Source organism: Solanum pennellii, chromosome 6, assembly GCF_001406875.1.
Source record: "Solanum pennellii chromosome 6, SPENNV200".
Taxonomy (NCBI): domain Eukaryota; kingdom Viridiplantae; phylum Streptophyta; class Magnoliopsida; order Solanales; family Solanaceae; genus Solanum; species Solanum pennellii.
In genome coordinates this window covers 6,859,489-6,874,642 of record NC_028642.1, presented here as the reverse complement: position 1 = coordinate 6,874,642, position 15,154 = coordinate 6,859,489, and the positions used below count along the sequence as shown (strand labels likewise).

The following is a 15,154-nucleotide window of genomic DNA, read 5'->3' as shown; positions in this document are numbered from 1 at the left end:
GTGCTGTCCTTGGGTCGACAACATCGAAACTTAGGTTGCGATTCGTGTGATAAGTTTAGAGTTTGGTAGTTGTGTTCTTCTTCCACTTGTGTTCTTAGAGTTATTCCTTAAATTTGGGTAACCGGTTAATCATTGTTTAGACGTTGGCAAGTCCGTAGTTTTCCGTTGGATTAGCTCAGACTGTGTGTGTGAAGAACCGGACCTAGAGTGTGTTCCCATCGCCAAACCCAGAGGAATAAAATCAAAGAAGGTTAGTGAAAAAGGTAACAACAATTACTAAACAAAATATTTATTATTCCGATAGTAACCTTTAAAGTAGACATTTAGTCCTAAGAATGGTGTGCTTCTCTCCGCTAAATACTTCTTATCATATAAAATTCCTAGTTATTCATGTCTACTCTCTCATACGTAGAGGATTTAAAACATTTATAATGACTACCATAAAAGATAATAAAATTACACGTAAGGGTATTATTTTAGTAAAATCTATCAAAAGGGCTAAACAAAATCTATGGGGATGATTCGATTAGATGAACCTTTTGAACCAAATATTAATTATTAAATAAATTCTGGACTAGTCTAGGAAATTTCATTAATAAATAATGGTATATTTAAAGATGTTCTTTTTCTAAAAGATTAACCTTTATAAATAAATGGTTTAGTGATAAGAAAATATTAAAATGTAATATAGAGTTTTTAAAATGGTTTGAATACACAGAAAAATTAGACAACCAAAAAGAGTCGTTAAATATGCTTGTTAATAAATGATATACTACTAGTAACAAGGTAGTTGAATCTAAAATTCTTCCTTTAAAAGAAATTAGTCTACTATAGACGGTAGAATTGTTATTGTTATTGCCTCACCTTTTAAAATAGATATAGACTATACTAAAGGAGATCCTTAAAATAAAGATATTAAAAGAATATTACAACAAAATAATTATACAAATCAACTACTTTATGTGGTCTCTAACAGATTCTTGAAGACGATAATAAATCAGTTTTTAAGGATAAACCAAATCCTTCCTATAATAATAAAGTAAAAAACTAGAGACTCATCCAATATTTAAACTACCAGATTTTTCTAATGAGAAATTCGCTAGGTTTCAAGTAAAGTTTGAAATCACGAATGATGTTTTAAAAATAATTAATAAAAAACTAAAATCTGAAATAAAATTTACTAATATTATACCTTATCCGAAATAATGATAATGATATTAGTAAATTAAGTTCTAATTATTCTACTAAAAGGAATTATTATAAGAAACTCTCTTTTCCGGATATGCAATATGAAGAAAATGAATTCCTATCTCATGCTTCGCATTTGGGAAGAGAAATGGCTTGATGAAATATTATTGGACTCGAGGAACATCAAATTTATAATAAGTGACATGAACTGGGAATGTCCATTACGGAATATACAATAAAAAATTTGTCAGATAAACAATCAAATACTTTAATTACCGTTGAATTTACAGACACATTAAAAAATTGGTGGGATAATTATCTCACATAGGATAATATATAAAGTATATTAAAGCTACAACTATTAAGCCCCAATTATGATGAATATTCTGCGCAAAACATAGAGAATCAAATCCTAGAAGATGTCACTGCCACCTTAATTTATAATATAGCTAAACATTTTATTGGAGAACTTCAATTTTTTCAAGATAGAAGTCTAGAATCTATCTTGGCTAAAGTTGGACGATTTTAGATGCTATAAAGATGTTTTTCTTAACAAATTTATGATTAGAAAATACTGTAATCATGATTATTGGAAAGAAAAATTTATTAGTGGTCTACCAAAACTATTTGCTAAAAAGGTTAACATAAAATTAAAGTATAGGTTTGAAGGAAAAATCCCTTATGAACAATTAACATATAGAGATCTCATAAGTTTTATAAATATTACTGAATCAAAACTATGTACAGATATGAAACTTAAAATTCAATTGAAAAAGTATAGCAAACTATCAAGAAAGAATTAGGAGATTTTTGTCAATACTTTGTCTATACAAAATTATCTGCCCCTTCAAATGAAGTTTCAAAAAAGGTTAAACGTCGTCGTAATTATTATAAGGATAAAAATGACGAACACCATTATTACAAAAGAAAATCTAGAAAATCTAAATTAGATAATAACAATATTGATACGTGTTGGAACTTTGGAAAAACCGGACACCATGCTAGGGATTGTCAGGCCCCTAATAAAAAGAAAGATAAGATAAATTGGTTAGAACTAGAAGAAGATATTAAAAATATATTATATTCAAAACTTGATGAAAATCACACTAGTTCCAAAAGGAAATTATAGTAAAGATGAGTAACTTAATATGATAAATTGTTCAGCCGACTGTGGATGTGCGGGTGCAGTTTGCACCTGTCAAGACCATTCCATTAATGTCATTAGCACTAATAGTAAAGAAGTTTTCTTTTTTTGATATTATTGAATATATATAAGATCCAAAGTATAAGGAAAAATATTTAATAACATTAAAAGATATAATTCTTAATCAACAATCCAATAATCATACTATTAAAGCTTTTAGTATGACAAATGTACTAACTAAATTTAGAGAACAAAATTCTGAAATGACACTTCAAGATATTCAAACTGAATTAGTACATATAAAGAAAGAAATCAAAGAAATTAAACAAAAACTTAGAAGAAACACCAACCCGAAACCTAAGTTTACAATCAAAATTAGAACCATTAGAAATAACTCAAATGGTAAAATCAGAAATGAATACTATCACAATAGTTAAAGATCATAGCTATCATATACCCATTAATTTTAGTTATAAATAAAAGTTATTCTATCCAAAAAATTACTTTATTAGATACTGGTGCAGATCAAAATTGCATCTTTTAAAGAATTATCCCTACTAAGTGTAGATTCTGTGGTTCACGTGACACACATGTGAATCAACCCGACCCGAATGATTTTCGACCTAACACAACCCACTTTTTTTTTTATGTATATTAAATCAGATTACATATAATCTGATTTAAGTAAAAGAGGAAACAATTTTAAAATTGAAAAGAGGGAGAACAGTTAGAGATTTTATTTTAAATCTACTATCCCATGTTTCTCTTCAAATGGGTCAGTAAGACAATTATGAAAAAAAAGAGGAATTACAAAACCAAAGAAAAGAATACATTTAGTTTGTGAAAATCATCCTTCCTTTCCTAGTGATTCAAGGTTGGACTTGGAGCAATTTTTTCCGATTAACATTCCACTGTTATTAACAGGTACATAACTTCATTCTTGTTACACGAAATTCTAACAACGGCGTCAGAGCAAAGTTGAATACTCCATGTGCTAAATCAAACTTTTTTTATGTAGTACACATATATGTGTGACCTTATTTTTCTTGAAATTTTTGTTGAAGAAGAAAGAAAATAATCAAGATGTGTGTAATGGAAATATTTGAAGAAGATGAACAAGAAGAAGTGTTTGTATTGATAACATATAAGTAGAGAAGATGACTTGTAGAGTAATTTTTTTTGAAGAAAGTGTTTTGCATCCTTTTTCAAGTCGTACTACTTTAATGGAAAGACGTGTAGTAATTTTTTTGGTCCATAACTCTATACCAACTTTATCATGTGGCATCCTGAAAAGCAGTATTATTTTAAAGGAAAAACGTGTAGTAATTTATTTTTGGTCCATAACTTTATACCCACTTTATCGTGTGACATCCTGAAAAGTAGTATTACTTTAATGGAAAAGTGTGTAGTGAATTTTTTTACAACCTTTTTTTTTGTATATATATATATATATATATATATATATATATATATATATGGTAAGCGGTAGAATTTATGTTTGACATATGGAATAAGAGCATGAAAATTTATATAGTTTATTTTATTAAAAGAATTACATATATATTAATTATTTGGTGCTATCACAAAACAATGATTTCAAACTATTAAGGCTTTATTTGTTTTAAGATTTTTGACAATGAATAATTTAATGATGATTATAAATATTTATTGTTTTAATTTTTGTATTCCCACGAAGAGAAAGACTGTATTTGAATTTGTACCTACCCTAGTGATGTGCGGCAAGCACTAGAATAGTATTGTGTATTGGGAAAGAATTTTCAAAGGACTTGAACTTAATGTCATGGAAAAATACTATTATCATTATTTATTAAAAGCAAGTCTCAAATTTTGTTAAAATCTTTTCAAGGTTAGTTTGAGTTAATATTTTACTACTCCTAATCCATACACATCTAGGTAGTGTTGGGTGGCTGTGGCCTTATTTTATATTGTATACTATTTTGATAAATGACAAACAATCTACATAAAAAAATAGGTTTACTCGCAAAGCATATATNATATACATACATACATATATATATATATATATATACATATATATATATGTATATATATGTATATACATATATATACATATATATATATATATATGTATATATATATATATACATATATACATATATACATATATACATATATATATATATATACACATATATACATATATATATATATATATACATATGTATGTATATATATATATATGTATATATATATGTATGTATATATATATGTATGTATGTATGTATGTTTTATCTAACAAAAAAATATATATGATAAAGTTCATGTATGCATTCTAGCGAAAATATACACACTTTATTAAAAAGTGTGATGTGTTCGTACCTTTTTTTCTTTCAAACTTTTTTGAGAGAATGTGATCAGATTTTGTTTGATCTAGTACTAATATTTAGTTCACTATTTTTTACGGGATAATGTACTCTTACATAATTTTTTTTTTATTGAAAATGTAATGTGTGAAAAATGAGTCTATTGTATAATTCTTTTTTGCGAGCGATATTAAATTATAATATCAGTACTTATATTTTCTTTTGAAGCATTAATTTGATATTTACCAATAGTCGTCACTTGGTTACGATTCAGATATATTTAATATAAATTGTTCTTAATAAATTCCGCCAGTCCTCAAAATCCTTAAAATGTTCCGTGTCTCCTTCGAGAAATTTTTGACATACATTCTCGCATTAATTGGTCTTAGCCATATTTCCTTTTTTTTGTTCCCATTTCAGATATGGGTGAACGAGAACATGCTCAAATTACACCATGTGGGAGTTCTCAAAGGCGAGCAAAGGATAAGGTAGAAGAGTAAGACATCGTAAAATATGTTTTTAAGTGCGTTAAATCATACAGATTGATGTCCTAAGGGCATTACAAAATCTGTCAAAGAACCAAAGCCCCATTCGAAGGGAAAACGATAAAAAATTTAAAGAGTTTAAGTCAATGAAGATATCCCCTAATATTTCATGCGATTTTATTCACCTCTTTAAAATAAAATGGGATGTATTTGTCGATTATAAGAAAATTTCGGATTGGAGAGCCTTAGCTTATTTAACTGACGTCTATTCGTGAACCTTGGGGTAGTAGATTGACTGATATTTAGAATGACATTTGGCTCAGTCAGTCTTTTAGGGTGTATATTTGTTGTCTTGAAGACTTGTGGGAGGATTTTAGTCGTTAAAAGATTAGTAATTTGTAATTATTTATTTACTTTCTAATATATGAACAATGTAGTTTTTTTTCTCAGGTTATGCTTTTAGACCTTAAAAATCCTTGTTATTAAAAGTTTTCAATATATTAGTATACACATTAAGAAGTTCATTTCATAGTTTTCTTAAATTTTAAGCTTGTAGATGATGATTGGATGCATACGTGTCTTTTCGATTTTACATTAGATATGAAACCTTTCTGAGAATTTATTTGCTTGAATGTGTATGTTACATGCATAGTTGATTCAAAATTATTTCCCAATTACATCTAATAATAGACATGACATCAAAAAGTATAACTGCTGGCTTAAACAAAGGTGAAAAACTGAACGGTGATAGAAGAGGGTAATATTGCGCAACACAAAAGGGATCTTGAAGCTTACAAATCTTGGAAGAAGGCTAACTCCACTGCCGTGGAATAATAGTTCGTTCTGTAGTTGATGACATCATACATGAATGCGAAGAATTCCCTACTGGTCATGCTACGTTGGCACATCTGCAAGGAGCGTATGGGGGTACGTCTGTAACCCGCGTCTGACAGTTGACCATCAAATTTGACACTTACAAAAAACGCCATGATCAGAATATCAAACAACTCCTTAGGATGATGTCAAACATAATAGCTCAACTCAAGAGTGTTGGTCATGTTCTTTTAGATGAGCAACAAGTTCAGGCAGTAATCGGCTTCTTCCCAATAATTTGGAACATTTGAAGATTAGCTTGGCTCATAATGATAGTATCAAAACTTTACCTGATTTTGTAAGCCATGTTAAAATTGAAGATGAGCGCCTTGGTGCTGCTAAAGCTACTTCTAATGCTTTTGTGGCAGAGTCAAGTGCTACAAAATCTTCAAACTTCAAGTGCAAGAAAAGTTGGAAAAGAAATGGGAAAGACAAAGAGACTGGAGAAGGACCCTCTAAGAAAAAAAGAATCCAAACTCCAAGAAAGGAACACATTGAAGATATAGAAGAGTAAAATGAAGTGCTACAATTGCTAAGAATTGGGGAAATTTCCTCGCGAATGTACCAAGCCCAAAAAGGTAGCATTTCTAAACGCATATCTAGGTACTACATATGTTTCAAGAACTTCTTTAATAACAGAATCTTATCCTATGTGGATTGTAGACTCAGAGATCCACCGATCACGAGAGTCGAGACGAGAAGCATTTATGGAGTTCATCGAGTTTCATCAAGATCTAGGTGGATCTACGCAGGAAATAATGCTAGGCCTAAAGTCAAAGGGATAGAGACTTGCAAAGACTTATGTGGTAACTGATATTTGATGTTCAATGAAGTCCTATATGCTCCAAATATTTGACGAAACTTAGTCTCTGTGTCTATTCCTCAGTATGTTGGTTTTGATTTATATTTTTGTTGCAATGGTATTAAAATAACTCTAGATAATGTTTTAGATGGTTTTTGACTTTGTTTTATCATTTTAGATTGTAATCGTTCATTTTATGACTATTATACTGATCGTTGTGTAGTGACATGTTATTCTAGTAATAATGATATTGATGTTATTACATGGTCAGCAAGATTAGGTCACATAGGGAGAGATCGAATGAGTAGGCTGGAAAAGGAAGGGCATGTAAGTCCTTTCACTAAAATTGATATGCCAACTTGTTAAAGTTGTCTTATTGAAAAGAATACACGTAACCATTTGTGAAGGCTAAAAAAGTTGAGTTCCCATTCAACTAATCCATTCTGATAATTTTGGTCTAATGAAGCAAGGTCTAGTGTTGCATATTTTATAACATTTATTGATGATTTCACATGCTTCGGTTATGTCTATTTTATTTCTCATAAATCTAAAGCACTGGAGTGTTTTAAAAGATATATAACGAAGTTGAAAATCAATTATATAAAAGAATAAAATTTTAAGAACTGATCGAGGACGTGAATATTTGTCAAAATAATTGGAAGAATTATGTACTGAAAAAGGCATTATCAGACAGTTAACTACTCCTTATACACCTTAAAAAATGGTGTAGATGAAGGAGGAATAGAACATTCTTGGAAATGACAAGATCAATGATGACACAGACAAATTTTTCTATCTTTTTTCTAAGGAGATGCATTATTGACTGCGGCCTACATATTGAATAAAGTGTCTTCTAAATCAATATCTTCCACTCCTTAATGAACTTTGGACTGGTTATAAAATAAACTTGAATGATCTATGACATTGGGGTTGTGCTGCATATATTGAAGATCGTTATTCTAAGGTTGATTAACTAAGTCCAAAACAAAAGAAATGTATCTTTATTAGATGTACAAAACGCTCCATAGGGTAATGAATTGGAGGCTAGAAGTATTACTAAAATTGTATCACGAGATGTCAGATTTTTTAGAAAATGACTTTTCTAAAATGGGTGAAATGAATAAAGATGAGCCTCTCTACGAAATGTTGAATTCATAAGATCAGAAAAATGTCGTCAGACATACTAGATAGATAAATGGATCAAGATATGGTTTTTTGATCCAAGTGGGAGTTTTGGATCCCAAAATCCAATAGATGAATCTGAACTTCAATTACGTAAGAGTATAATAAAAGGTGTACCTAAATAGTCTTATGAGATTGAGTATTATGTTTTCTTGGTATCTCCTATATAATTGCATGAACCTAATTTTGTGGTTGAGGCTTTAACAAGCCTAAAAAGCATGAATGGTTAAAAGCGATGAAAGAAGAATTAGAGTCCATGAAAACCAACTCACTCTAGGGTCTAGTTGTCCTTCCTTAGGGACGTAGAAATTTGGGAATAAATGTATTCTCAAAAGTTAAACGAAAATTGGATTGGTCAATAGAAACACACAAAGCACGATATTGGTTGAAATTTTTTTAATCAAGAAGCTGGAATAGATTATGAGGAAACTTTTTCACCAATTGTGAAGTTTACCTCTATATGATTACTTTTGGCTATTGTTGCACATTTTAATCTAGCATTGCACCAAATGGAATTGAAGACCACTTTTATCAACTGAGAATTAAATGAGGAAATTTACATGGATAAACTAGTAGGTTTCATTGTTAAAGGTCAAGAAAAGAAAGTATGCAAATTGAAAAAATCAATTTGTGTCCTAAAGCAATCTTCAAGGAAGTGGTACCTGAGTTTTCATAAGGATGTGATGTCATTTAATTTCACCATGATCGATGAAGACCATCGCATCTATGTGAAAAAGTCCAATGGAAATTTTGTAATTCTTTCTCTTTATGTTGATGACATTTTATTAGCTGGAAATATTTGAGTATGTGAGAACAATCAAGTCATGACTTTCAAAATCGTTTGATATAAAAGATATGGGTGACGAAAACTGTATATAGGGTGTTAAGATACAAAGAAATTGTTCAAAGAAATATTTGAGTTTATTTGAAGAAGCTTATATACAGAAAATATTGGAACATTTTGAAATGAATAGTAGAAATCCATTGTTACTCCTGTAGCTAGGGGTCAAACTTTAAGCCTTGAAATGTGTCCAAAGAATGAAAAAGAAAAGGAAGACATGTCTCAAGTTCTTTATTCTAGTATTGTCGGGAGTTTGATGTATTCTATGATGTGTACTCGCCCCTACATTTGTTATGATGTGAGTCTAGTTAGAAGGTATCAATTCAATCCTTGAAGAGATCATTGGAAAGTAGTAAAGTGTAGTGATCTGATTCCGTCGTTATGGAAAAGTCAACGAAGAAAAATTGGGGACAGAAAACTTTTTTGGTAGTAACTTGGAATTTCCCAACCTAGTCCAGATTTGGAAGAAATCGGAGTTATTAAGGTGTAAAGAATTGGGGCCAGAAAAACATTTTTGTTAGTAACTTGGAATTTTCCAACCTAGTCCAGATTTGGAAGATTTCAGAGTCATTAAGGTGTAGGGAAATCAAGTAATGAATTATAGATATCATTGTAAAAATGATTATATGAAAGGATAACTAAGATGATAAGAAAACAGTACCACTTTATGGAATCAAATTCGAGCGAGTAGAACTCTCGAAAAATGATCTTTTCGTGAATGGGTACATTTTGTCTTCGTCGAGGCCGCTAGAGCGGGATTATGGCAGTTGGAGCGGGATGGGTCAACTGTAGCCGGCCAGACGCTAAACCCCTAAACGACCATATTTGGTATTTTATTACTTTTAGGGCTAGGAGGAGACCCCAAATGAGTTTGTGACAATTTTCACCATTCAGATAAGGTTTTAATGACACAAATCCATTTTTTCTGATCCGTAAAACCTACATTCTTGGTTTATTATCGATGGGAAAGGATTCTAATATAAGAAATATGGTGTGAAATCCGTAATTTGTGTATTAGGATCTTAGGTTGGTCTAGTGTTATTGGGTTTGTTATAATCCGAACAATTAGGCCTTTGATTGTTGCTCCAGGCGTATATTAATTGTCATAGACCTAGAACAAGCGGAAATCATCCGGAAGGAAAGATTCAAGTGCCCTAGGGGATTCAAGATTTGATTCGAGGTAGGTGATGGTTGTAATTTCATGTTGGTGTGATATATGTTTGTTATTTCTTCATTATAATGCATATATGTATGTGAATGTTTAATTATTGATCACACACTATGTAAATAAGGTTGAAAGAATAATTGTAAGCCACAAATAATCTCTTGTTGGATGATCTTGATGATGTACTTGTGTATGTGATTGTGGTGTGTTTATCGGATCGGATTGCCACGTTCTGTCAAGATAACGGGGATTGAATTCCCATGTTTCAGATTGCCATTTTCTAGCAAGCTAACTGGGTTCGGGTGCCACACCAGTGCACTAACAGGTTGAGTTTGGGTTCAATGAGAGGACTATTACATTGAGTTCCGTGAGAGGACTAACTACCATTGAAAATTGTATTTATTGTTTCTGAACTACGAGTTATGTGTTCTCAAAGAGTTCTACTTTTTGACATGTCACGACCCGCAAGTACACCCTAGAAGATAGGGCATCCTTGTGTCGTCACACGGAAAATGAGACTTCAAGAGGTTTCATCTAAGCCTCTCGTATCATTCATTGCATAATAATCATACTAAAATAGGTAAGAATTTAAAACTTTCTTCACACACGAAGAACTCTATCATAAACATTATACAAGAAGAAGACTTTCATTTAAAACATTAAATCTTTTCAACATCTACTTGAACCATCTAAACTTTTGGAGTATACAACATTTGGGACTAACCCCATAAAAGACAGTAAAATAAAGTCTATGACATAAGGGACATATGGATATTGTCCTCGAATCGATGACGATTCACCAATACTTCATCTTCAAGCCTTAGAAACCTATCCATCCTCCATGACACATCAACACTTCCAATTCCCTACACTTTAGTCAAAAAGGGAAAAGAAGGGGTTAGCTCATTAGATGTACTAAGTATGAAAGCCATGCAAAAACTATAAAAAAGGGACATTTAGTAAATAACATGCTTTTCATGAATTCCGATTAAAACATCATACTATAATCATAATAATAACATTTATCAACTTAGAAAACACATAAGAAATCATTTAAGGACAAAGTCACATTTTAGGAGCACTTTTTAGTGAACTCACTTCACTGTACAGTGAACGCATTTTACTGTAATAGTGAAGTTCTTCCACTTCACTTAGACATATTCTTGCATGTAATTATCCCACTTACAAATATCCTAACACTCACTTAAGCAACACAAAGAGACACCGCCCATACAACCTCTCTAGGTATGCCTAAATGATCCTCAAGACTACTTATGATGAGTCACATAGATACTTACAACATACCAACATAAGAACATGAGATTCTCCTACCAAAGTTACTTCTAAGTCTCACTTGAGTGAGTTGTGAAGCGACAACCCATACAATCCCCTAAACACACAATTTAGATATCCTATAGACTACCTAAGATAGAATCATGCTCACTTGATACATCAACATAAATATGTTATGACATTTCCTCATCAAAGGCTATCAAAAGACTTACCTAAATAGATCAAGAAGATAAGGTCCATGATTGACCTCTTCAATACTACTAAATAATCCTTAAGACTTCCTAAGTTTTGATCATGTCCACATAAATAATCATCTTCCCTAACTAGAGTTATTCTTACGACTTATCTAGGTAAGATAAGAAGTAACCATTCCTATGCCCCCTTCATGCCTTAACTAGACAACCCTTAATTACTCTATATAAGTACTTATTCATTTAACATACTTTGTTAACTCAAGTCATTACATTCATTAGTTCATTTAAGACTCATTCATCACATAAAGGACATTCAAGTAATGGTCTTAGACAATACTTAGGGACTCCAAATAACATCTTCAAAGCCTATTGTGCGATGTCTAGATAGAGTCCCATAGCACCACCTAAACTTCATAGAACTTCTCAAATGATAATAAGTATCCCACAAGATGAGAATAGGCAATAACCGACATATACCATGTTAGCGAAGCATGGAATTCAAAGTTCTAACCCACTACGATGAGGGTGTTCTACTTGCCAATGGTAGAACTAGGACACATCTCATGTAGACACATGGTTAAGGAATATGAAGGGTGTGATTTGTATTCTAGTCTCATACTTAACTAGAACTACTTACCTTACCATACTCACTCGGTGCTAGCCTTCATTCTCATAGAGTAATTCACATTAAAGGTTCATACAATTAGGTTCCATATTTAGTTCATAACCATATCACATTTACCCTACCAAAGAGGCCCTCTAGATCTACCTTCCAATGGCGACAAGAAGCTGATGATGACTTTCCTAGGAATTAATATGATGCCTTTCCAGCCAATTAACCTTACGTCTATTATTCCTTTATTTGAAGGATACCATTACGAATTTCTACTTCAACATTCATAAACTTACCACTACGTTCATTGTTTCACATAAAAGACCCTCTTAGCATTATTCAAGGTCACATATTATTCATACATTCAAGACTAAGATGCTTTAGCATCCTAAGTCAAGACATCACATATTCACTTTTATACATACATCAAGCAAGGGACACAAGTATACCAAGACAAGACACCACATACTTCACTTTAACACATATTACATGTCATTCTTAAGTCACTTACGAATAACTAGTATAATCTTTAAGTCATCCTATACATTACCATATCATCAATATAACCATTATAGACTGATATAGTCAAGTAGGATCAACCATGCATCAACCCTAAGAATACCCATACAAGCACATAGTCATAGTTTACATGATTTCCTAACATACATAGAAAGGACACATACTTCCACATTGCTTCACATATAGATAGATATGCTCATACTTCATATAAATAAACTAATGAAATCATCATAATACTTCAAGTAGTGCCGACAAGGCCATGATTATCATATTGCATAAAGTAACGCCGACAAGGCCACATCAATTCACATAGCACCGCCACCATAAGTGGACCATAACAATCAAAACAAAATTAAAGTATAATTAACATAAAATTAAAGGAATAAGGTCGGCATACCCCCACTCCATCTTACCACTTCAATTTCAAAGCTAAATCATCCAATTCGATATCATAAGGCCCTTACTCATGACCATTAACACCAATTCAATACATAAATCACAATGCTCAATGAATCTAAGTCAATTCAACATATATTTATCAATATAAGACCAATTAGACACCAATTGATTACAATCCTTACTTTATTCATTAGCCCATAGAAAACTACATTATATTCATAAGCATTAAGTAAATATCAATTTAATAGGCTTAATAGTCAAAAGATGGAAGAATATTCAGTACTCAATTGATCAAATTTAAACAGCATATAAACCAATTAACTATAATCTATACATGAATCAAAAGCCCATAACAATCTACACATGAATTCATCAATCTCAAAGCATGATGACATAACCCATATTTTAGTCAAATTTGAGGAATTCGTGAATGTCAAGGGTTTATGGAGAATTTCATTGGAAAACTTCATTTATACATCAATTACATCATATCTTAACGTTTTAAAACCTTTTATGCAAGAACCCAAGACTTGGAGTAGAAATTGGACTTTTCATCTTTTTGAAATCTTTGAAAATCATCTTTGAAATTGGCTCTAAGGTGATAGCAAGACTTAAATGAAGAACCCCCATACCTTATTTGAAGAAATCAATGAAAATTGAAGAAGAAAATCCATTGAAGAACCATCTTCAAGCTCCATCTTCACCTTGAACTCTCATGGAGGTTTTTGGAGAAACTTTTGGAGGGAATATGTTTTGATTTAGGTGTTAGGGTTATAATGAGAGTTTAATGACTTATATACTCTTAAAATACCAATAAGTGCTCAAAACAACCGTCCTCACATTTAATAAGACTTGGGGTGAATTTACAGCTTCACCCCTCAACTTAACAGAAAGCTGGCATGAAAATCAGGCAGCCCATAAACATCCACATCGACGGTCTGTGGTCTCACCCTCGCCCCGTCGATGGGGGTATCGTGGGTTGCACCTGCAACTCCTCAACCTGCAGGCTTTCAGTCCCCATCGACGCCACCCAGCGACGGGTCGTCTCCTAGTCGACTGGCCGTCGTTTGGGTCGTCAATTGACACTGCCTGGCAGTGTTGAGTTCTAAGTTGGGGTCCTCCTTTAGGGCCATTTTGTGGGTCCTATGTGGAGTTGTACCCGGACGTTTGTAACCCAAACATGATCATATACGAGTTAAAGACCTACCACAAGAGTTTCATCCCAAATGAACACGTAAAACTCGATGAAACATTCATAGACACACAAGGTCGTCTCAAGGCAAGCCTTTCGAACGTCATGGACGTTCTTGGATGTTTGACCTCCAAACTTCACGAAACTCGACACACTACCTATATACAGAATAGTAACACATTTAATAACCTTATAACATCATGAATCACATATAAATACATAAAACCACAAATGAGGCACATAGGTCACTTAGTCGTCGAACGTCTTGGTCGTCCCTTGACGTTTGACTTCTAATGCACCTAAACACTTAGACACTAACTCAAACCCACATTATAGGACATTTTAGTACCTTAGACCATCATGGCAACCATATTAGGCTCTAGCTTCACCTAAGTCATTTTCGGGGTCTTACATGACAATGGGGGTGTGGGACTTCATTCATGCATTACACAAGTGGACTTTAAGACTTGTTGTGGTGTGGTTCTCTTATGCTATGAATATTGTGTTAATCGATGTTTTTGATATCCGGTACTCCCTCCATCTTTTGTTAGTCATAATTTCTATTTTTAGAGTCCAACTATAAAAACTTTAACTAACATTTTAAGATATTTCATCATATTAATATGCAAAAAATTGTAATTTATAGTCATTTTCATATAGTTTTAGAATATCTAATTTCATGGTTTAAATATCGAATTAATGTGATCTATTTGTATTTGAAAATTAGTCAAATCGACTTTCGAAAAGAACAACATGACAAACAATACCGAACGAAGGGGGCATGCTACATGGTAATATTGCTTTTTTGAGTTGTATATGTTTTAGTTAGTGGCATAACCGTGTGATCCTACTAGTACACTGTGGTTATGTACTGATATGTCACTTGATCTTATCTTTGTTGAGTACAGGGCATCTTTCG

At 32.1% G+C, this 15,154-nt stretch overlaps 1 long non-coding RNA gene across 1 annotated transcript; it reads right to left on the bottom strand.

Annotated features, from left to right (window-relative positions):
* Positions 1-2,053: 2,053 nt before the first annotated feature.
* LOC114077482 lies at positions 2,054-3,550 on the bottom strand. The gene is made up of 2 exons (XR_003578722.1): positions 3,164-3,550; positions 2,054-2,383 (listed from the first exon to the last, which is right to left on the bottom strand). It is a non-coding gene; the product is annotated as an uncharacterized LOC114077482 (long non-coding RNA).
* Between the last annotated feature and the right edge of the window lie 11,604 nt (positions 3,551-15,154).